The following is a 24,313-nucleotide window of genomic DNA, read 5'->3' as shown; positions in this document are numbered from 1 at the left end:
TGGTCTCTGTAGCATCCATGTAACTGAGGTCTCTGAGGACACCCTGCAGTGGCCAGGGCCAGTGTGGGTGGCTGCAGGGGCAGTCTTTGCTCACCAGGGGGCGCAACAAGAACGAGAAAGGCCTGAAAGCGGATGGTCGCGTGCTGCCTGCAAGGAACGACGTCCGTCCATCGCTGTGCACGAGCAGCAGGTCCTGTCCATCCTTGAAGGGCTGTGCAGGCAGAGTGGAGGCAGCTGGAGCCCAAGGCGCAGCTGGGCTGTGGGAGAGGAGGAAAGAAGATGGGGAGAGTAAGAGGGTGCTAATTTGGGAGAGCCCCGTCCGGACGGTCGCCACGCCCCCTCGCCGCGTTTACTCCCCGCATTGCTGTCTCTAGGGAAAGCAGCAGGATTGTTTTTGCATTCCCTTGTTTGGCTCCCAGCACCACCTTGCCACACAACAGTCTCTTAAAACACTTCTCTGAATGAATGAAGGGGACGCTCCCGTGAGCAGACGCTGGTCAGAGGGCAGGACACGCCCCAGGCCTGCAGGCTGCCCCCATCATCAGTTCAGCTCCTGGCTTTGCCTCTGGTGGGTGCAAGAGACACCTTCTTCCTGCCTGTCCCCTTCCTCCTCTCTCTTCTGACTTCTGGATATATGTCTCATAAACAAGATATCCTTGGACTTGGTTCTTTTTTTTTTTTTTTTTCTGAGACAGAGTCTCACTATGTCACCCTTCATAGAGTGCTGTAGTGTCACAGCTCACAGCAACCTCAGACTTTTGGGCTTACGCAATTCTCTTGCCTCAGCCTCCCAAATAGCTGGGACTACAGGCACCTGCCACAATGCCAGGCTATTTTTTTTTTTTCTCTGTAGTTGTCATTGTTGTTTAGCAGGTCCTGGCCGGGTTCCAACCCGCTGGCCCCAGTGTAGGTGGCCAGCACCCTAACCAGTGAGCTACGAGCACGGAGTCATGGACTTGATTGTTAGTGTCCAGGCTGGCAAGTGTTTGTTTCCTTTTTTTTTGTAGAGATAGAGTCTCACTTTATGGCCGGCCCTCGGTAGAGTGCCGTGGTGTCACGCAGCTCACGGCAACCTCCAGCTCCTGTGCTTAGGCGATTCTCTTGCTTCAGCCTCCCAAGCAGCTGGGCCTACAGGCGCCCGCCACAACACCCATCTATTTTTTTGTTGCAGTTCGGCCGGGGCCGGGCTTGAACCTGCCACCCTCAGTATTTGGGGCCAGTGCCCTACTCACTGGGCCACAGGCACTGCCCAAGTGTTTGTTTCTTAATAGGCACATTCAGTTGGTGAAACTTTACTGTATCATCTGATGTGTGTAAATGCTTTCTCTTCATCACACTTGCTCTGTGTTCCTTTTCCTCTCCTTTCTTTCCAGTTGTCCCAGAGACAGAAATAGACCCAGACATCTGATCACCTCCCCTGGCCTCTGTCCTATCTTGGTAGACTTCCAGTGCCTTCAAATAGAGGTTTCTTTCTTTCTCTTCCTTCCTTCCTTCCTTCCTTCCTGCCTGCCTGCCTGCCTGCCTGCCTGCCTTCCTTCCTTCCTTCCTTCCTTCCTTCCTTCCTTCCTTCCTTCCGTTCTTAAACACCTAAAGAGACAAACTTGTACTTTATTTATGCATGTATGCAGAATAATTTTGCTTCTTTGAGTCTCAGTCTGAGATTTATGCTGACAAAACAAGAACACCCATTTCAGTGCTTTTTCAGGTTTTTTTAAAAAGTAGATTCCTTGGGGTGGTGCTTGTGGCTCAAAGGAGTAGAGCGCTGGCCCCATATGCCGGAGGTGGTGGGTTCAAACCCAGCCCCGGCCAAAAACTGCAAAAAAAACAGATAAATAAAAAGTAGATTCCTTGGGCAGCACCTGTGGCTCAGTGAGTAGGGTGCTGGCCCCATATACCAAGGGTGGTGGGTTCAAACCCGGCCCTAGTCAAATTGTAACAAAAAATAGCCAGGCGTTGTGGTGGGCGCCTGTTGTCCCAGCTACTCGGGAGGCTGAGGCAAGAGAATTGCCAAAGCCAAGAGCTGGAGGTTGCTGTGAGCTGTGACGCAACAGCACTCACCTCAGGGTAGTGGGAATCTCTGGAGCCTTGGCATTCTCAGCCTGCCAGAGAGGACAGAGCGGGTAGAGCCTTCCAAGATTCCCACTCTAAAGACTGTGGCCTGGGGGAACTCCCCTGGGAGTAACCCAGAGTGCAGTCACATTGACTCAGGGGCCATCCATTCACTCCAGGTCAACCCCGCAGGCAGCAGGCCCAGTCTGCACTATATACTCCATGGTGACCTCAGAGATCACTGGGAGCACCCCTGATGGGGAGGGAACAGATGACAGAGTATGAACGTGAAGACACCTGATCACTACAAATGTAATCTTTGTGCTGGGCATCTGCCAAGGTTCAAATGCTTGTCCACATACCCCAGGAGGGTCCTGACCAGCTCTGCATGACTATCCAGGCTAGCACTCAGGCCTTGAGCTCCAGGACGTACTGCTTCTGGCCACTAGGGGGCAGAGTGGTACAGCTGACCATGGTCCCCAAAGTTGAGGTCCTTGAGTGAACGACTGCAGGGACTGGGAACTCCGCGAGTTCACCAGACCAGTAAAATCTGAGTACTTGCTAGGGCCAACCCTGTGCTGGGCTGCGGGGATAACGTGTGGCAGATTGCTTCTTCCCTATTGACCGCAGTCCCTTACACCCTCCTCACACTGTGACGCTGATACTTCCTTTTTTATCTTTTTCTTTTTTTTCCACAGTTTTTGGCCGGGGCCAGGCTTGAACCCACCACCCCCGGTATATGAGGCCGTCACCCTACTCCTTGAGCCACAGGCACTGCCCTAATTTTTCTTTTTTTGAGACAGAGTCTCAGTCTGTTACCCTGGGTAGAGTGCCAAGACATCATACCTCACAGCAACCTCAGACTCTTGGGCTCAAGAGATCTCTTGCCTCAGTTTTTCTATTTTTAGTAGAAATTGGGTCTCACTCTTGCTCAGGCTGATCTTAAACTCCTGACCTTAAGCAATCTGCCTGCCTCGGCTCCCAGAGTGCCAGGACTACAAGTGTGAGCCACCACACCTGGCCTGACACCAACACTTCTCCCACCCCTTGGGTCTCCTTTCCATCTCCCTCTATCCTGAGGATGTTCATTTTGAGGGAAGCTGCCTCTAGGCTATGAGGAAGCCCAAAGCCCCCAGCCATTCCAGTCCCAGCCTTTGAGTCTCTCAGCCAAGTCCCCAGACATCCCTTCTGTGTCCAACCCAAATTCCCGAAACACAGAATCTGTGAGCTTATTGAATTAATTTACTCCATAGCCTAAGTTCCAGGAACACTCGCCCTACCCTAGCAAAGGGAACAGCTCAGGGCAGGACGTGGAGCTGTCATTCTACACTGAATGGGCACTGGTAGGTAGGGGAAGGCATGTGTGGCTAGAGAGCTCAGGACACAGCACCACTCAGCCTAGGGGTCAGCATGGGGTCCAGGAAGCAGACATGGGGGAGGGGGCAGGGATGACAGGGGCAGGCAGGTCCCTGGGCCTTGGCTTGGAGTCTGTCCCCAAGAAGGTCTTCAATAAGGGGAAAGACAGGGGTGACCAGCAGAGGTAGGTGGACAGCGAGGGGTCCCACAAACATTGGTGGATCTGCTGAGAAGCCGGAAGGTCAAGAGGCCCCCAACCCCCACCTGGGGCTCTGTTCCTCATCCTACCTGCAAAGTCACCATCCTGATCCAGCCCTCAGCAGCCCTGGGCCACAAAGGAAACACACCCTGAGGAGCAGGTGCCTGCTCAGGTCACAGACAGGGGCGTCTGGGCCTGCGGCCCCACCAACTACTGTGAGCAATCTGGGCCCCCCCACAGCTGGCCCATATGGGTGTCCTGACCCGGTCAAGTTTCTAGATGTGCCCTGAAGCAAGGGGGCGGTACACACATGTCCACTCACACACACACAAAGGCACCACACACATGTATTACACCACATATCACACACAAACACACACACATCATACACACCACATGTTATATACACACATTACACACAGATGCACACTACACATTCTTCACACACACAACACGTTTTGCACACTTACAAACCTCACACACATCCCACATTACACATCAAATACACCACACACACGCATCACCTCTGCCTCACACACACAACCGCACGCTGTGATGGTGAGATGCGCAGCTCCTGGAGGAGCAGACCTGGCTCCCTTCCTGTTCCATATGCACCAGCTGTGAACTTGGCTGAGTCACTGATGCTCTCTGACCCTCAGTTTTCTCATCAGCAGGATAGGGTTACAAAAGGCCCCCGCTTCCTGGGAGAGAGCCATGCAGGGCTGTATTCACTGGCCACTGCTTTTCATGGGAATATTTTAAAGTTTGATTCTGTCCTGGGCAAACAGGAGGGAAAGAAACCCTGGTGGGCGATTCCCCCCAACCCAAAGACAAGCTACCTACTGACTGTAAATTTAGACTGTTGCATCTGTGCACAGGGACCGCGTGGGGCCAGCCCATCGAAGGTGGCAGCCGGCTGGCCTGGCGGGCGCATCCTCCGTTTCAGGCCGTGCCGGGATCCCATTATAAAGACCTGTTTCTTCCCAGCTGCACTCTTGGCCCAGCCACTGCAGGCTCAATGAGCTATTCTGAGCTCCCAGCCTGCCCACCCTGGACACACTCGGGCTTTCTGTTTGCCCATGCCACCCTGTGCCACTTTCATAAAGCAGCCCTGTTCTCTCCCCACCTCGCAGCCACCCACTGCTTGGGGCCTGCCCGGGAGGAGGCCACACTTTCCCCGTTTCCAGGAAGACGTACCCACTGTGTGTGGCCAGATGGGGCATCTCTTTGTTAGCAGCCCCTTCAAATTAGGAGGTGATTTCTTATGGGCAAAATGCAGGTTGGAGGGGCAGGCTGCTGCTCATCCCCCTAAGAGACAACAGGCTCCCCACTGAGACGCCAGTTCGCCAAGTCCACCCAGGCACCAGACCTTTGCTCAGGCTGTTCCTCTAATCTTCCAAGGGGCTGCCTCCTTCAAGACTGAGCTTAAGTTTTCTTCTTTCCTCCTTGTATGGAGTGCTGCAGCCAAGGCCTCTCCTTGTCTCATTGTTCTGTTTGATTTTTCCCATTTACTTACCTTTCATCTTATTCTGCTAACCAGTGATTTTCTTTTTTTTTTGTAGAGACAGAGTCTCACTGTACCGCCCTCGGTAGAGTGCCGTGGCCTCACATAGCTCACAGCAACCTCCAACTCCTGGACTTAAGCGATTCTCTTGCCTCAGCCTCCCGAGTAGCTGGGACTACAGGCGCCCGCCACAACGCCCGGCTATTTTTTGATTGCAGTTTGGCCAGGGCTGGGTTTGAACCCGCCACCCTCGGTATATGGGGCCGGCGCCTTACCGACTGAGCCACAGGCACCGCCCCCTTACCAGTGATTTTCAACCAATGGGCCGTGGCAGGGTCTTAGGTGTGCTGTGAAAATTTTTAAACATTGGCTCGGCACCTGTAGCACAGTGGTTACGGCGCCAGTCACATACACCAAGGCTGGCAGGTTCAAAACACCAGGGCCATGGGCGGCGCCTGTGGCTCAAAGGAGTAGGGCGCCGGCCCCATATGCCAGAGGTGGCGGGTTCAAACCCAGCCCCAGCCAAAAACAAACAAACAAAAAAAACCCACTAGGGCCAGCTAAACAACAATGATAACTGCAACAGAAAAATAGCTGGGCATTGTGGCGGGCACCTGTAGTTCCAGCTACTTGGGAGGCTGAGGTAAGAGAATCGCTTGAGCCCAAGAGTCTGAGATTGCTGTGAGCTTTGACACCACAGCACTCTACCGAGGGCAACAAAGTGAGACTCTGTCTCAAAAAAAAAATTTTTTTTAAGATCATTAATTAAATTATTTTCAAAAGAAGTTCAAAGCACATAAGTATATTATTTTTATTTACTCTTTTTTTGTTGTTTTTTTTGAGACAGAGTCTCACTTTGTCACCCTCGGTAGAGTGCTGTGGCATCACAGCTCACAGCAGCCTCCAACTCTTGGGCTTAAGTGATTCTCTTGCCTCAGCCTCCCAAGTAGCTGGGACTACAGGTGCCCGCCACAACGCCTGGCTATTTTTTTTTTCTAGTTGTCATTGTTGTTTAGCAGGCCCTGGCCAGACTCGAACCTGCTAGCCTCCATGTATGTGGCTGTTGCCCTACTCACTGAGCTATGGGCACCAAGCCAAGCAAGAAAAGAAAGTTATTAATGACCTGCATAGCAAGCTGGTCCCATCCTAGTGATTTCAGGCCCTGTGGAAATTACAGTTTTAGGTTTTATACACAACTTTGAGGAGTATCAGCTGCCTCTTGTAAGTCTCCCAGGATCTTAGTTAACTCTATTCTCAAAACAACCTACCTACAGGGTCTTAATCACCCTCATTCCCATAAAAGTCTAGGTTAGCCTAACCCCGACCTGCCTAAAATATCTAGTTAATTGTCTACAATCTGGTTGGGATCACGCAAGAATAATCCAACTGGTTTGGGGAAGAAAATAATGTTCAGTTTCACAGCGGCTAGTCAAAAATCCTCCTCTCGGCGCCTGTAGCACAGTGGTTACAGCGCCAGCCACATACATGGAGGCTGGTGGATTCCAGCCCAGCCAGGGGCCAGCTAGACAACGGTGATAACTGCAACAACAAAAAAAATAGCTGGGTGTTGTGGCGGGCACCTGTAGTCCCAGCTACTTTGGAGGCTGAAGCAAGAGAATCACTTAAGCCCAAGAGTTTGAGGTTACTGTGAGCTGTGATGCCACAGCACTCTACCATACGAAGGGCGACGTAGTAAGACTCTGTCTCAAAAGAAAAACAAAAAAAAAAAACCGTCCTCCTCCTTCTCAAGGTGTCTTTTTGTTTTTTTTGGGAGACAGAGTCTCATTCTGTTGCCCTGTGTGTGGCATCATCATAACTCACAGCAACTTCAAATTCCTGAGTTCAAGTGATCCTCTTGCCTTGGCCTCCCAGGTAGCTACGACTACAGGCCTATGCCACAACACCCGGCTAGTTTTTCTATTTTTGTCAGAGACGTGGGGTCTAACTCTTGCTCAGGCTGGTTTCGATGAACTGAGCTCAAGCAGTCCACCTGCCTCGGTACCCCAGAGTGCTAGGATTACAGGTATGAGCAACCGTGTCTGGCCCCCCCCAAGGTGTTTTTTAGTAGCATATTTTGGGTGTGGACTTGAAATTTATCTGGGCCAACAAGTCATCCATGCTGTTTGGGTGCTCCAAAGCTACTTCTGCTGAGGGCAGATAACAAAACACAGATAGTGCCACCAACAAGGAATCTGCCTTTGACTTTGTCTTCTGAAACAAGCAAGCTCTCTGAGTGTTCAGCCAGAAAACAACTTGCTCTGGACTGTTCAAGACTGTGAGGCAGTGCGCCAGTTCTTGAGGTCCAAAGGGATTCAGCCTCAGGTGGGGATGGGTTGGAGGTTACCTGCATCTCTGTTCACCATGCATGGCCCTAGGGAAGTAGAACGCTCTGGGCTGGAGTTCTGCACGCCAGAGTGGCCCCTCCTTGTCAGAGAGTTGGGGGGAGGGGAGGATTAGCTACAGTAAGACACGCCAGTGGGTGTGCCCAGCTTCCATGGCCAGTGAGAGAGGTGAAGCAGTACACACAGGGTCTCCCAGCCCACAGTTGGCAAATCCAAATCTGCCACTGGGCTGGCCTGACCCACAGTGTCTCCGCTGTATTTATGATCAGGATTTTGTACAAGATGTTAGGATCACTTGGAAGAGGAAGGGGACTCCTTGGCTTGGGGAAGGCTTCCTAGAAGTAGTGCCACGTAAGCCAGGGCTTGAGGAAGTGTGAAGACTCCACAGGAGACAGAAGGGGACCCCCACCTCTGTGGTTACAATGACAGCACAAACTTTGCCACCCAGGACCCTGCTCCCGGGGCTCATGCCTGCGGCTGTCCCACCCTGTGGACAGCACAAACACAGCTCCTCATGTGCAGGGTGCTTTGAGGTCACGGAGCCCAACCCTAGCAGGAGGCCTCATTCTAATCACACTCCTGCCTCTTTCTGGCTGTGTGTTCTCAGGGAAGTTATACAACCTCTCTGGAAAACTGTTGAAAGTAAACTTACTTCACAGGACATATTCCCTCCTCCTTGGATATGTTTGTTGAGCTCCTACCATGCACCAGGTACTGCTGCGGGACCTAAGGAAAGAGCAGGTGCTACTGTTGAGGACCTAGCATTCCAGTAAAGGACGAACAGTAAAGAGGCAGCCAGCTGGACAGATGCGGGAGGGGCAGAGCACAGGCCACGAGGCAGGGGAGGTGCCCTTTAGCTGGATGGTCGGGGAGGCTTTCCCAAGAGGGGCACCCTGCAGACAGTGGGGGAAGAGTATCAAGGGACAAATGGCTGTGTGGTACAGGCCTCACTGGCCAGGCAACATCAGCTGTGATTTCTATTATTCCTGCAGCCTCTACTGAGTTCTGCCTAGGATTGGACTTTATCTCCTTGAACAACCAGGTGTTACCCTCCAAAAACCACCTCTTACTTTCCTGACATCAGTCCCGAGAAACAAATGCCCCAAGATGCTTTCTTCTTAAGCCTGACGTCCTACCAACCAGAGGGCACTCCACAAAACACCCCTGTGTCTCTTTCAGTCCTAAGGGGCTGCCTCTGATTTTCCCAGACTTTGGGGACCTAGGGCCCTGTCTGATCTAGAGACTTCTCATGGAGGTCACTTCCCATAGAGCGGTGCACTGAGTGGGGGCTAGCCCATGAGGTCACCAGTCCTGCTTAGGCCAGCCCAGATCTCTGGAGTGAATGGCCCTGCCAGGGTGACTCAGCTATTCCTGCATCTGGGTGTGGGCAGATGGCTGGGATCGCTCCAGGGGAGCCGGGAGCGGCCAGGCCACAGGAAGGCAGGAGCAGCCTGAGAGGCACTGGTCAAGTTTTTATTTTTCTTTCAAAGCCTCTAGGCCATGACCCAGGGAGCCTGTTGAAAAGATGCCCCCTCCTTGGAAAAGCCTTGGTCACAGGAAAAGCCACAATGTAGATGAGCCCAGCAGTTCCTTCACTTCACAGCTGAGGAAACTGAGGCCTGAGTGGCTGACCTGCCCAGGGTCATGCAGCATCAAGGATGGAATAAGCCTGTGCTCTTTGCTTTGGGCCCCCAGATCCCTCTGGAGAGAACCCACACTGCTCAGAGCCACAATGCTCCTGGGGCAGTGTCATGGGACTTCCTGGAGAAAGGTTCCCAAAGGTACAACAGTCTCCTGAAGGCTAGTAGTGCACAGCAGGTGTGGGAGACCCGGGGGGCCTGGGGTCCAGCCCTGGCTCTGTGCCTCAGTTTCTGTTTCCCCTCTGGCCACCTGCTGGGATCTCTGGAGGGGTTCTGTGACCTGCTGATTGTGGCAGGCCATTGGCTCAGTGCTCACCAAAGCTCGTGGGAGGTGGCCCCATAGCCCTGAGGAAGAAAACACCCCCTGCCTGCCATTACTGGAGAAATGCCCAGCCGGCCCCCCACGCACATATGCAGGTAGATGGCAAACTTGAACACACATGGAGAATTTGCTTCTCCTGAGAACAGGCTGGAATTCAGGGGTCAGAGCAATGTGAACTTGGTCGCTGCCTGTGTGAAACCCACACTCACGCATTCATGAAACAGATATTTACGGGTACTTGCTGTGGACAAGGTCCTCCTGTCCTGGGGCCTACAGATAGCGCCGTGACCACAGAAGACCAAGTCCTGCCCTCCCGTTCCTTACTCCTCACGGGTGAGACAAGGAACGCAGAGCTGAATGAGGTGAGGGCACCAGCCAAGTGGGTTTCTACAGGAAGAGCATTCCAGGTGGGGGAACAGCGTGCAAAGGCCCTGAGGCAGAAGAATCCTGGGGGAGCTGCTGGATGAACAGATGAGGGAGAGAGGGAGTGCTGGGGGCGAGGACAGTGCGTCTGTGCAGGCTGTGGACTGGGAGTGGGCACTGGGCTTCCTCATCTGTGCAATCAGCCTGTTCTGTCCCAGGGCAGGAGAATTGCTCAGCCTCCAGGAGGTACAAAGATACCAGAGGATAAGGAGATAAATAAATTCCATTTGAAATGTGCCATGTTTTCAACGCCACTTCCTTGAGGTTTTTTCTTGCCCCCTGGCTCACCTCATCCCTTCCCTCCTTTTAGTACAACCCAGTTTCAGAAGGCCATAGTCACAAACAGCCAGGGCAGGGCCCTGAGGGACTACCAAGCGTCAGAAAAAGACCCAAATCCTTAACCAGGTGTCAGAACAGCTTACCCAGGCCTCACTCAGCTGCCGTCCTCTTTACCCTGGTGCTCCTGCCTACCCCAAGCCTTCAGAACAGCTGTCCCTCCACCTGGAACTTGCTCCCTTCACTCTCCACCTGCTAAGGTGCCCATCCTTTAGGACTCACATGTGGTGGTGAATAATAGCTACTTGTTGACCAAATGAATAAATTCACAGTTGTGTCTCCAGGGACCTTAATTGATTCTAAATATTATTTGAGTAGCTACCACAAATCATTCCTCCTCAGGACTCTAAATCAGGAATCAGGAGACCTGGGTTGTAGCTGTGTGACTTTGGGCAAGTCACTTAACCATCCTGGCCCTTAGAATCAAAACTTTCAGAGATGGGGTGGCGCCTGTAGCTCAGTGAGTAGGGCACCGGCCCCATATACAGAGGGTAGTGGGTTCAAACCCAGCCCCGGCCAAACTGCAACAAAAAAATAGCCGGGTGTTGTGGCAGGCGCCTGTAGTCCCAGCTGCTTGGGAGGCTGAGGCAAGAGAATTGCGTAAGCCCAAGAGCTGGAGGTTGCCGTGAGCCGTGTGATTGATGCCACGGCACTCTACCAAGGGCGGTAAAGTGAGACTCTGTCTCTACAAAAAAAAAAAAAAAAACTTTCAGAGATGGAAGGGAACTTAAAATCCCCTAAACTCTCACCTGATATATGGGACAACTCCGCTCCATCCCTGTCCAGCAGTGATTCCACCTCTACTTGCCCACCTTCAGAGATGGGGAGCTCACTCCCTAACTCCCAAGAAGGTTCATTCCCAGGTATATCCTCCAGTAAGTTAAGATCCTCTGGACTGGAAAGTACTAAGGTATCATCAGCACACCTGGATCAGGTCACGCTGCTAATTCTGTGAACTTGGGATGTCACTTAACTTCTTGAGCCTCAGTTTTACCATCTATAAAATGGGGGTCACAGTTGTTTCCTGTTAGAGTTAGTTCAAGGATCAAGCAAGGTGACCAGGGTAAGGAGACATCTACAAGACGTCAAACATAAACTAAGGACCCTCTGCATCCTGACTGCTGACCTGCTTCCCAGGACCAAGACTCCTTGTGAGTTGAGGAGGGCCAGGGAGGCCTGGGTTAGTAGATGATGGCTGTCCGTGGGCAGCAGATACCTTAGAGGAGAACCTCATTTTCACTGAGGTCAGAATGATGTGAGAAAAAAACAAATTAGAGATGTAAGTAACAAATATTTTGTTATTGTGATAAGATACACATGACATAAAATTTTCCATTTTAAATCATTTTAAGTGCACAGTTCTGGGGGAAATTAAATACATTCACAGTGTTGGACAACCATCACCTCCCTCTCTAGCACTTCTCTAGAAGTTATTCCTCTCCCCCAACTGAATCTCTGTCTCCATTAAACCCTAACTCTCCACTTCGCCCTCCCTGCAGGCCCTGGAACCCACCATTCTTCTTTCTGTTTCTATGAATTTGACTCTTCTAAGTACCCTCCTAGGAATGGAATCATACAGGAGTGGCCTTTTGTGACTAGTCTATTTCACACAACATAATGCTGGGTGGGCGCGGTAGCTCAAGGCTGTAGTCCTAGCACTCTGGGAGGCCGAGGTGGATGGATTGTCTGAGCTCACGGGTGGGAGACCTGCCTGAGCCAGAGTGAGACCTTGTCTCTAAAAGTAGCTGGGTGCTGTGGCAGGCACCTGTAGTCCCAGCTACTTGGGAGGCTGAGGCAAGAGGATTGCATGAGCCTAAGAGTTTGAGGTTGCTGTGAGCTACGAGGCCACAGCACTCTACCAAAGGCAACAAAGTGAGAATCTGTCTCAAAAAAAAGAAGAACGGGTGGCGCCTGTGGCTCAAGGAGTACAGCGCCAGTCCCATATGCCAGAGGTGGCGGGTTCAAACCCAGCCCTGGCCAAAAAAAAAAAAAAAGAAGAAACACATAGCATAATGTCTTCAAGGTTCTTCTGATCCATGTTACACCATATGTCAGAATTTCCTTCTTTTTTTTTATTTTTTTAAGATAGGGTCTTACTTTGTCACCCAGGCTAGAATGTAGTAGCACAATCATAGCTCACTGTAGCCTCAAACTCCTGGGCAACAGTCCTCCTGCCTCAGCCTCCTGAACAGCTATGACTATAGGCACAAACTACCACATCCAGGTAATTTTATTTTATTTTATTTTTTGAAACAGAGTCTCACTTTGTCACCCTCAGTAGAGTGCCTTGGTGTCATAGCTCACAGCAACCTGAAACTCTTGGGCTCAAATGATTCTCTTGCCTCAGCTTCCCAAGTAGCTGGGACTATAGGCACCTGTCAAAATGCCCAGCTATTTTTATTTTGTAATTTTATTTATTTATTTATTTTTGAGACAGAACCTCAAGCTGTCGCCCTGGGTAGAGTGCTGTGGCATCACAGCTCACTACTCCCACTCCTGGGCTCAAGTGATTCTCCTGCCTCTGCCTCCCAAGCAGCTGGGACTACAGGTGCCCACCACAATGCCCAGCTATTTTTTGGTTGCAGCCGTCATTGTTGTTTGGCGGGCCTGGGTTGGATTACGAACCTGCCAGCCCAGGTGTAGGTGGCTGGTGACTTAGCCACTTGAGCCACAGGCGCTGAGCTATGTTTACAGATGAGGTCTAGGTCTTGCTCAGGCTGGTCTCCAACCCCTGAGCTCAGGCAATCCACCCGCCTAGGCCTCCCAGACTGCTAGGATTACTGGCGTGAGTGATCACACCTGGCCTACACCTGGCTAATTAAAAGAAAATTTTTTTTTTTTTAGAGACAGGGTCTCACTATGCTGTCCGGGCTGGTTCCAATCTCCTAGCTTCAAGTGATCTCCCCATCTCAGACTCTCCAAGTGCTGGAATGATAGGAATGAGCCACTGCTCGGGCCCTCCAGAATTTCCTTTCTTTTTAACACTGAATAACATTCCTTGTATGGATTCCCTACATTTTGTTATTTTGCTGACTCATCTGTCAGTGGATATCCGGGCTTGCACCTCTTGGCTACTGTGAATAATGCTGCCACAGACATTGGTATACACATGTCTGTGGAGTCTGTGCTTCTCAGTTCTCTCGGGTAATGTAGCCAGTGATAGAGTTAAACCCTGCACAAATAGGGTGGACCCGCCTAAAAGAACCAACCCCCGACTCTCTCCCCCTGGGATGTTCCATCTGGGAAACCCCCACCCTTGCAACGGATGTCCAACTCAGGAAAAGGAATGTCCTGACCCCCACCTTTCCCACCTTTAAACCCCCCCATCCACCATTACCCACATGTGGATTTCTTCCTAGTTGGAAATCTCACCCCCCTCCCTCACCCAGGTGGAATAAAAAGCATTTTTTTATTAAATCATAAACACATAGATCATGTACACTTTGATGCACTTATGGGGTACAACGTGCTGATTTCATATAGAATCAGGAACGCTTACATCACACTGATTACTATATACCTCATCTCGTTTACTTAATTATTGTGTTAAGACATTTATACTCTATCCTATAGATCTGATATGCACCCTTGCATTATGCACCACAGGTGTGATCTCACCATTCGCCCTCCCTCAATCTGATCACCCCCTAATGCCATTTTAATTGCACAAAGTGGGGCCTTGGAATGGTCTTTTATCTTTGTCTCTAACCTTTCAGCCAGAAGTGGAATTGCTGAATTATATGGTAATTCTGTTTAATTTTTTTAGGAACTAGCATACTATTTAACATAGTAGCTCAAGCAGGAGCCTAAAGAATTATCTTTCTATGGTCTGTTGGCCATTTCAGAACTTTGGAAATGTAATGGTCAATTTATTAGAAAGAAACAGTATGGGGTGGCGCCTGTGGCTCAAGGAGTAGGGCACCGGTCCCATATGCTGGAGGTGGCGGGTTCAAACCCAGCCCCGGCCAAAAACCACAAAAAAAAAAAAAAAAAAATTTGCAAAGAAACAACATGAGTCATTGGTGATAAATGTAGGCTAGTGTGATTTGTAGTCTTAACACTGTCGGGTTCCAAAATACCCATAAAATATTATTATATTTATCTCACGAGGATATTTAAGTTATTCGTTAGAATTATAATGCTGTTAAATCTTAATTACAGCTCCCCAAAATGACTGTAGGTTTTTACCCAAAATAAAAAGATAATTCTACAGTAAAAAAAAAAAAACACAGTAGCTGCACCATATCTCCATATCATTGCCACCAGCAATGCACAAGAGTTTCAATTTCCCCACACTTTATCCACACTGGTTATTTTCTTTTCTTTTCTTTCTTTCTTTTTTTTTTTTTCTTTTTTGAGACAGAGTCTCAGGAGCCCTGAGATTAAATGCAGTGGTGTCATAGCTCATAGAAAGCTCAAACTCTTGGGCTCAAGTGATCCTCTTGCCTCAGCCTGCCGAATAGCTGGGACAATAGGCCTGCACCAGCATGTCCAGCTAGTTTTTCTATTTTCAGTAGAGATGGAGTCTTGCTTTTGCTCAGGCTGGTTGTGCACTCCTGAGCTCAAGCAATCTACTCCCCTTGCTTCCCAGATAGCTAAGATTACAGGTGTGAGCCACCCATACCCAGCCTGTTTGTTTTAACAGCAGCCAAGGAGTGGCTGTGAAGCTCTGTCTGAAGGTGATTTTGATTTGCATTTCCCCAATGTTTAGTGACAGTGAATATCTTTTCATGTGCTTATTGTTCATTTGCATATCTTTCTGGAGAAATGTCTATTCAAGTCCTTTATCCATTTTTTAATTGAGTTGTTTGGGTTTTTGGTGTTAAGTTCTAGGAGTTCTTTCTGTGTTCTGGATATGAATCTCTTATCAGATATATGATATGCAATTCTTTTTCCCATTCTAGGAGTTGCCTTTCCCCTCTCTTGATAGTGTCCTTTTACGCACAAAAGTTTTTAATTTTAAGGAAATTCAGTTTATCTGTTTGTCCTTTTGTTGCCTGTGCTTTCCTGTCATTGCCAAGAAATCACTCCCAAATCCAATATTATGAATCTTTTTCTCTGTTTTCTTCTAACAGTTTTATCTTTAATCCATTTTGAGTAATTTTTTTTTTTTTTTGAGACAGAGTCTCACTTGGTCACCCTGGATAGAGTGCTATAGCATCATAGCTCACAGCAACCTCAAACTGTTGGGCTCAAGCGATTCTCTTGCCTCAGCCTCCCAAGTAGCTGGGACTATAGGCGCCCGCCACAACACCTGGCTATTTTTTGTTGCATTTGTTATTGTTGGTTAGTTGATTCAGGCAGGGCTCAAACCCACCACCCTTGGTGTATGTGGCTGGCGCCGTAATCACTACGGGCGCTGAGCCATTTTTAGTTTTTGGGTTTTTTTCTTTTTTTTTGTAGAGACAGAGTCTCACTTTATCGCCCTCGGTAGAGTGCCGTGGCATCACACAGCTCACAGCAACCTCCAACTCCTGGGCTGAAGCAATTCTCTTGCCTCAGCCTCCTGAGTAGCTGGGACTACAGGCACCCACCACAACGCCCGGCTATTTTTTGGTTTGCAGTTCAGCCGGGACCGGGTTTGAACCCGCCACCCTCGGTACATGGGGCCGGCACCTTACCGACTGAGCCACAGGCGCTGCCCTGTTTTGTTTTTTTTTTGAGACAAAGTCTCACTTTGTCGCCCTTGGTAGAGTGCCATGGTGTTGTAGCTTACAGCAACCTCAAACTCTAGGGCTCAAATCATTCTTTTGCCTCTGCCTTCTGAGTACAGCTTTAAAGTATTAGTAGTTTGATAGGGATTGCATTGTACCTATAGACCACTTTGGGCAGTATTAACATCACTATTAAAGATAATTTTTTTTTTTCTGAGACAGAGTCTCACTATGTCACCCTCAGTAGAGTGCTGTGGCATCACAGCTCACAGCGACCTCAAACTCTTGGGCCTTAAATGATTCTCTTACCTCAGCCTCCCAAGTAGCTGAGACTACAGGTTAGGGCCACAATAGCAGGCTAGTGTTTCTTTCTTTTTTTTTTTTTTTTTTTTGGTGGTGGTTCTTATTGTTGTTCTAGCTGCCTGAGCCAGGTTCGAACCCACCAGCCTCGGTGTACATGGCCAGCACCCTACCCACTAAGCTACAGGCACCACCCAAGTTTCTTTTTTTTTTTTTTTTTTTGTAGAGACAGAGTTTCACTTTATTGCCCTCGGTAGAGTGCCGTGGCGTCACACGGCTCACAGCAACCTCCAACTCCTGGGCTTAAGCGATTCTCTTGCCTCAGCCTCCCGAGCAGCTGGGACTACAAGCGCCCGCCACAATGCCCAGCTATTTTTTGGTTGCAGTTTGGCCGGGGCTGGGTTTGAACCCGCCACCCTCGGCATATGGGGCCGGCGCCCTACTCACTGAGCCACAGGCGCCGCCCCAACACCACCCAAGTTTCTAAAAGTTCTTAAGAGCTGAGCCCTATGGGGGGGACTTTGTAGGTGTGTCCTTGGGACTTCTGTGAGAAGCCTTTTTTTTAGACATTTTTATTTTTCTGGTCATCCTCGGTAGAGTGCCAAGGCATCGTAGGGCATCCCTCTCTCAATAGGGGTAGAAAGAAGAATAGAGGTTACCAGCAAGGAGGAAGGAATGATGGGTTATTGTTCACAGGGGCAGTTTCTGTTTGGGATAGAAAAAGTTCTATACATATATAGATATTGGTGATGGTTACACAATTGGTGATGGTTATGTATTTAATGCCACTGAACGGAATTTGTTGTTGTTGTTGTTGGCCCTGGTTAGAGTGCTATGGCTGTCACAGCTTACAGTAACCTCAAACTCTTGGGCTAAAGAGATCCTCTTGCCTCAGCCTCCTGAGAGGCTAGGACTACAGATGCTCACCACAATGCCAGGCTATTTTTAGAGAAAGGCTCTCACTCTTGTTCAGGCTGGTCTATAACTCCTGAATTCAAGCAATCCACCTGCCTCAGGCTTCCAGAGTGCTAGGATTACAGGTGTGAGCCACCGAGCCCAGCCTGAAAGAAATACTTAAAAATGGTTAAAATGGAAAATTTTGTATTCTGTAACATAAGCATATATTTTCTTATAATAAAAAAAAGGGTTTTTTGGTTTGTTTTGGGTTTTTTTTTTTTTTTTTTGAGACAAAATCTCAAGCTATTGCCCTGTGTAGAGTGCTCTGGCATCATAGCTCATAGCAACCTCCAACTTTTGGGCTCAAGGAATCCACTTACCTCAGTTTTTCTATTTTAGTAGAGATGGGGGTCTCGCTTTTGCTCAGGCTGGTCACAAACTCTTGAGCTCAAGCTATCCACCTGCCTTGGCCTCCCAGAGTGCTAGGATTACAGGTGTGAGCCACCACACCTGGCCTAAAAAAAGGTTTTAAAAAGTTATATTTATTCCCTGATTGGCAATGTCATGCATTTTCTTTTTCTACTTTTTTTTTTCTTTTGAGACAGAGTCTCACATGTCATCCTTGGTAGAGTGCTGTGGCATCATAGCTCACAGCAACCTCAAACTCTTGGGCTTAAGCAATTCTCTTGCCTCAGCCTCCTAAGTAGCTGGGACTACAGGAGCCTACCACAATGCCTGGCTATTTTTGTTGTTGTTGTTGTAATTGTCATTATTGTTTGGCATGCTCAGGCCAGGTTCAAATCCACCAGCTCCAGTGTATGAGGCTGGCACCCTAGCTGCTGAGCGACAGGCACCAAGCCAATGTTATGCATTTTCATGTAAGACGATTTGGAAATACAGAAAAACACACAGAAGAGAATGTTTTAGGAGTAATCACTCTGTCATTCTCCCAGTGTGCACAGTAAATAAACCTTTCTTGGGCCGCGGGAGGTGGCTGATGCCTATAATCCCAGCACTCTGGGAGGCTGAGATGGGTGGATTGCCTGAGCTCACGAGTTTGAGATCAGCAGTCTCAACCAGATAGAGCAAGACCCCATCTCTAAAAATAGCCAGGAGCTGTGACAGGTGCTGTAGTCCCAGCTACTAGGGAGGCTGAGGCAAGAGAATTGCTTGAGCCCAAGAGTTTGAGGTCGCTGTGAGCTGTGAGGCCATAGCACTCTACCAAAGGTGACAAAGTGAAACTCTGTCTCAAAGGAAAAAAAATTATAATAATAAATAAATCTTTCTGTCATAAAAAAAGGAGGAGAGGAGGAGGAGGAGGAAGAGGGGGAAGGGGGAAAAAGAGAAAATTACCCCTTGAGAAAAGACAAAGATGCAAATTACAGCTGGATGTCAGAATTGAGTGATTACTCCTGAGTTTTCTCCACTTCCCCTGGGCATCAGCTGACTGGTGTAGCAGGCCGTATAGCCTATGGCTAGGAGGAGTGAGAGTTATAAGAAACACCTGCATAGCTTAATAATGGAACACCTTGGTGAAAAGGGCATGGAGAGGGATTTATCGCTCCTAACAAGCATGAGAGCTTGCAAGGTGAGAGCATTGGTGAATTGGCAGTCTCTACACCTGTGGTGTTGAGAGGGACGAGATCAGCCTTATATTAGGCTGGAGGAGCAGGCAGGAGCAAGAACGCTAACGCGGTGTCTCTCTGCTGAAGATACTAAGCTCTGCTAAAGACTAAGATCTACCTTTCTAAGAAGACTGCTTTACTCTCAAAGACTATCTCTCTCTCTCCCTTCAGCTAAAGGAAATAGCCCTCAGGCACCTAAGAGCAAGTGTTCCTGAGCGAGATAACAGCAGAGTGATCTGCTTCCAGAACACAGCTAGATAGGCTGGGGCTGGAGACCAACCAGTCCTGGGTCCTGATAAGTGGCATCCATGAGGGACCCCCGACAGACTGGCTTTCCTGAGGTTTCCCAGCCGTGCTAGCCGACTTTCTGCTGTCTGAAGTTATGCACCCCCCAACCCTGCCTGCAGGTGGACACATACCTGGCAGACAGCATCTTCAGCCCACAGCCTACCTGGGCTCACATTTCCTACTGCTGCCCCTGCCTGGGCTTTTCTCTGCTCCCTGAGAGTTTGGTGGGGACACCTGTGATTGTAAGACTGTATCTTGCAAAAGAGAAGCCCTACGGTTTGTTCTGCTGCTGCTGTTCTACTTATCATCTACTTACACATACTTTTTTTATTGAGGCAGAATCCCACTTTGTCACCCTGGTAAAATGCGGTGGCATCATCGCTCACAGCAACTTCAAACTCTTGGGCTCAAGCAATCCTCTTGCGCCAGCCTCTGAGTAGCTGGGACTATAGGTGCCCACCACAACACCCCAGCTATTTATTTATTTATTTATTTATTCAGTTTGGCTGGGGCCAGGTTCGAACCTGCCACCCTCAGTATATGGGGCCAGCGCCCTACTCACTGAGCCACTGGCACTGCCCTACCAGCTATTTTTTAGATATGGGGTCTCACTCTTGTTCAGGCTAGTCTTGAACCCGTGAGCTCGAACAGACCTGGCTACTTATATGTATATAATAACACTGTACTGGATTTTCCAGTTTTATGCCAAAAATATTTGCTGGCCGAGCACAGTGGTTCACACCTGTAATCCTAGCACGCTGGGAGGCCAAGGCGGGTGGATAGCTTGAGCACACGAGTTTGAGAATTATTTTCATGCCTACAAAATTAAGAAGGCAAATTCTACAAAATGACTCTTAAATACAGGGTATCCCTGAAAGGTTACAGAGCCAAAGATAAAAGACTATTCAAAGGTGCAAAACAAAAGGAAGAAGAGGCCCAGTTTGTGCAATTAAAATGGCTTTATTCCACCTGGGTGCAGGGAGTGAGATTTCCTGAGAAAAAATCTATAGGTGGGAATGGTGGGGGCAGGGCATTCCTTTTCCTGGGTTGGACATCTGTTTAAGGGTGGGGGTTGGCCCATTTACCTTTCCCAGGTGGGACATCTGGTGGAGTAGTGTAGGGGATTGACCCACTAACCTTTCTTTCTTTTTGTTTGTTTGTTTTTTTTTTTTTTGAGACAGAGTCTCAAGCTGTCACCCTGGGTAGAGTGCTGTGGTGTCACAGCTCACAGCAACCTCAAACTCTTGGGCTTAAGCGACTCTCTTGCCTCAGCCTCCCAAGTAGCTGGGACTACAGGCGCCCACCACAACACCCAGCTATTTTTTGGTTGCAGTGGTCGTTGTTGTTTGGCAGGCCCGGGCTGGATTTGAACCACCCAGCTCTGGTGTATGTGGGCTGGTGCCCTAGCAACTAAGCTACATTCACCTTTCTTAGGTGGACGTCCAGTAGGCCAGAGTAGGGGGTTGATTCTTTTATGCAGGTCTGCCCTATTTGGGCAGGGTTTGACTCTATCAGTCCTAAAAGTCGCCCCTAAAGTCATCATACATAGGGAAAATGGGAAAACGGAAAATTGTAGCTAAATGTACATTTATTTACAAAATATTCATTACAAAATTTTACAAAGAGGTGGCCAACACATGGAGAATATTTTGTAAATATTTTTAATGAATATTTTGTAAAGAAAGGTCCATTTAACTACTATTTCGTGTTTTCCCTATGTATGTGACTTTAAGGGTGACACCCTGTAGAAACCTAACATTATTTACACTCTTACCTGGTAACCCTATTCATAGGAACACTTACTAGGCTTTGCAGCACCATTACAACAGCAAACTGTTGTCCATTCCATGTGTATATTTGCATACGACAGTTAGCAAAGTGCCCGTGTCAAAGCTATGTGATATGGTGAAGGCAGAGGACAGGGTAAGTGACAGAGTCAGGACACAGAAGTTTTCCTGAGGGATGTTTAAACTCAGGAGAGATCCCCACCCATGAAACAGTTTCAACTATTTGTTAACAGACTGAAAAATTTCAGTCCATAATTTTTGGTGAAAATGATTATGAAACTGCACATGAAAATTGTTATAGTATCATATGTAATACTATCATGGAAAATACAATGAGTGGCTTGGCGCCTGTGGCTCAAGTGGCTAAGGCGCCAGCCCCGTACACCAAAGCTGGCGGGTTCAAATCCAGCCCTGGCCCGCCAAACAACATGACAATTACACCCCAAAAAATAGCCAGGCCTTGTGGCGGGTGCCTGTAGTCCCAGCTACTTGGGAGGTTGAGGCAAGAGAATCGCTTAAGGCGAGGAGTTAGAGGTTGCTGTGAGCTGTGATGTCGCAGCACTCTACCCAGGGCGACAGCTTGAGGCTCTGTCTCAGAAGAAAAAATGTATAAATAAAAGTATAATTTAAAAAAAAAGGAAAAGGGCTCAGCACCTGTGGCTCAAGCGGCTAAGGCGCCAGCCACGTACACCAGAGCTGGCGGGTTCAAATCCAGCCCGGGCCCGCCAAATAACAATGACAATAACAACCAAAAAATAGCCGGGTGTTGTGGCGGGCACCTGTAGTCCCAGCTACTTGGGAGGCGGAGGCAGGAGAATCGCTTGGAGTTGGAGGTTGCTGTGAGCTGGATGCCACGTCACTCTACCCAGGGTGACAGCTTGAGGCTCTGTCTCAAAAAAAAAAAACAAAAAAAGTACAAATAAAATTATAATTTAAAAAATAAAATAAAATATAATGACTAAAAAACAAAGTCTGGAAGGAAATATGCCAACAAAATAATGGCTGTCTTTAAATTGTGGTAAAATGAGTCGTGTCATTTTTCGTTTTTCCCCCTCTGCCCGTCTTTACTCACTTGTTTACTGTAATGAGGCCATACAATGCTTTTGGAGGGAGAAGTAGGTTTTTTTATGCTTAAGCAAATTAAAACTTCAGCAAAATGTAAGTACCAGTGCTAGGTGAAAACAGAGGGTTTTTTCTTTCTTTTCCTATTGTTAATTTTTTTTTAATTGTATTACTATTATAATAAATGCTGTCATTTTTAACCCATTGAATTGAGCCATGATTTTCTTTTTTTTTTTTAATTGTTGGGGATTCATTGAGGGTACAATAAGCCAGGTTACACTGATTGCCATTATTAGGTAAAGTCCCTCTTGCAATCATGTAAGCCATGATTTTCTTTTTTTTTTTTTGTAGAGACAGAGTCTCATCCTATTGCCCTCGGTAGAGTGCCGTGGCCTCACACAGCTCACAGCAACCTCCAACTCCTGGGCCCAAGCGATTCTCTTGCCTCAGCCTCCCGAGTAGCTGGGACTACAGGCGCCCGCCACAACGCCGGGCTATTTTTTTTTTTTTTTTGGGTTGCAATTTGGCCGGGGCCGGGTTTGAACCCGCCACCCTTGGTATATGGGGCCAGCGCCCCACCGACTGAGCCACAGGCGCCGCCCAGCCATGATTTTCTTATCACTTTCCTATCCTCCCAATGCCAACCCCCATTTCCAGATGACTGGGACCTAAACTTAGCTAGGAAGAACAGTATACAGTTGACATCTATCCTCTCTTGTTATTTTGGTCAGCAGCAGGAAGGGACACACGGCTGAGGCCAGCTGGATCATCTAGGGAGCAGGCCTGACCTCCCCAGGCCCGGGTGACTCTGCAGCCCTCATGCCCGGAGCTGTGGCCTTCTGGCCCACGCCTCCTCCCCTATCTTCTCGGGCAGAAAGCCGCCCAGGGTGAGAAGGAGAACAGACAGGAAACGTGCTGACAACACACATAATGATTGTTCATTTCCCTGAGGGCTGGAATCACCTTCTCCACCTAGATCAGATTTCTAAAAATACCTTGACTATGGAAAATCCTAATTACACACAAAGGCACTGTCACATCTGAATAAGTTTAACAGCTCGTCAGCCCTGCGGTCTCCAGACCAGGGAAGAAGACAAAGGCCGTGGAAACAATTTGGAGTTCTACATTTACCATCATTTATTTATTTATTTATTTATTTATTTTGAGGTTTTTGGCCGGGGCTGGGTTTGAACCTGCCACCTCCGGCATATGGGACCGGTGCCCTACTCCTTGAGCCACAGGCGCCACCCCATTTACCATCATGTCTTTACATTAAAATTTCTTTTCAGGGCGCTGCCTGTGGCTCAGTCGGTGAGGCGCCGGCCCCATATACCAAGGGTGGCGGGTTCAAACCAGGCCCCGGCCAAACTGCAACCAAAAAATAGCCGGGCATTGTGGCAGGCGCCTGTAGTCCCAGCAACTCGGGAGGCTGAGGCAAGAGAATCGCTTAAGCCCAGGAGTTGGAGGTTGCTGTGAGCTGTGTGAGGCCACGGCACTCTACCGAGGGCCATAAAGTGAGACTCTGTCTCTACAAAATAAATAAATAAATAAATAAATAAAATTTATTTCAACCTGGCACAGTGGCTGAAGCCTGTAATCCTAGAACTCTGGAAGGCAGAGGTGAGAAACTTCTCTTGAGCTCAGGAGTTTGAGACCAGCCTGAGCAAGAGTGAGAATCATTCCTCCACTAAAAATACATTAAAAAAAAAAAATTAACGGGCGGCACCTGTGGCTCAAAGGAGTAGGGCGCTGGCCCCATATGCCGTAGGTGGTGGGTTCAAACCCAGCCCCAGCCAAAAACTGCAAAAAAAAAATTAACTGGGAGGCCAGGCGAGGTGGCTCACACCTGTAAACCCAGCACTCTAGGAGGCCAAGGCAGGTGGATTGCCTGAGCTAGAGTGAGACCCCATCTCTAAAAATAGCCGGGCATTGTGGCGGGCACCTGTACTCCCAGCTAACTTGGGAGGCTGAGGTAAAAGAATCACTTGAGCCCAAGAGTCTGAGATTGCTGTGATTTATGACACCACTGCATTCTACCTAGTGCGACAAAGTGAGACTCTGTGTCAGAAAAAAAAAAAATTAGGGGGCAGTGCCTGTGGCTCAGTGAGTAGGGCGCTGGCCTCATATACCAAGGGTAGTGGGTTCAAACCTGGCCCCAGCCAAACTGCAACAAAAAAATAGCCGGGTGTTGTGGCGGGCGCCTGTAGTCCCAGCTACTCGGGAGGCTGAGGCAAGAGAATCACCTAAGTCCAGGAGTTGGAGGTTGCTGTGAGCTGCGTGAGGCCACGGCACTCTACTGAGGGCCATAACGTGAGACTCTGTCTCTACCAAAAAAAAAAAAAAAAAAGAACTTATCTTAAAAGTTTGTGGCTGGGCATGGTGGCTCACGCCTATAATCCAAGCACTTTGGGAAGCTGAAGGCTAAGGTGGGAGCATTGCCAGAGCTCAGGAGTTCAAGGCCAGCCTAAGCAAGAACAAGGAACCCCACCACCACCAGGTGTCACAAAAAATAGAAAACTTGGCCAGGTG

At 48.8% G+C, this 24,313-nt stretch overlaps 1 pseudogene; it reads left to right on the top strand.

The window, feature by feature from the left end:
- Nucleotides 1-13,934: 13,934 nt before the first annotated feature.
- Nucleotides 13,935-14,059, top strand: LOC128569429 (uncharacterized; annotated as a pseudogene).
- The last annotated feature ends 10,254 nt before the right edge of the window (nt 14,060-24,313 follow it).

The sequence above is a fragment of the Nycticebus coucang genome, chromosome 17 (genome assembly GCF_027406575.1).
Source record: "Nycticebus coucang isolate mNycCou1 chromosome 17, mNycCou1.pri, whole genome shotgun sequence".
In the NCBI taxonomy this organism is placed as follows: domain Eukaryota; kingdom Metazoa; phylum Chordata; class Mammalia; order Primates; family Lorisidae; genus Nycticebus; species Nycticebus coucang.
Note: the sequence above shows the minus strand (reverse complement) of the source record. Positions and strands in the feature narration are given on the sequence as shown.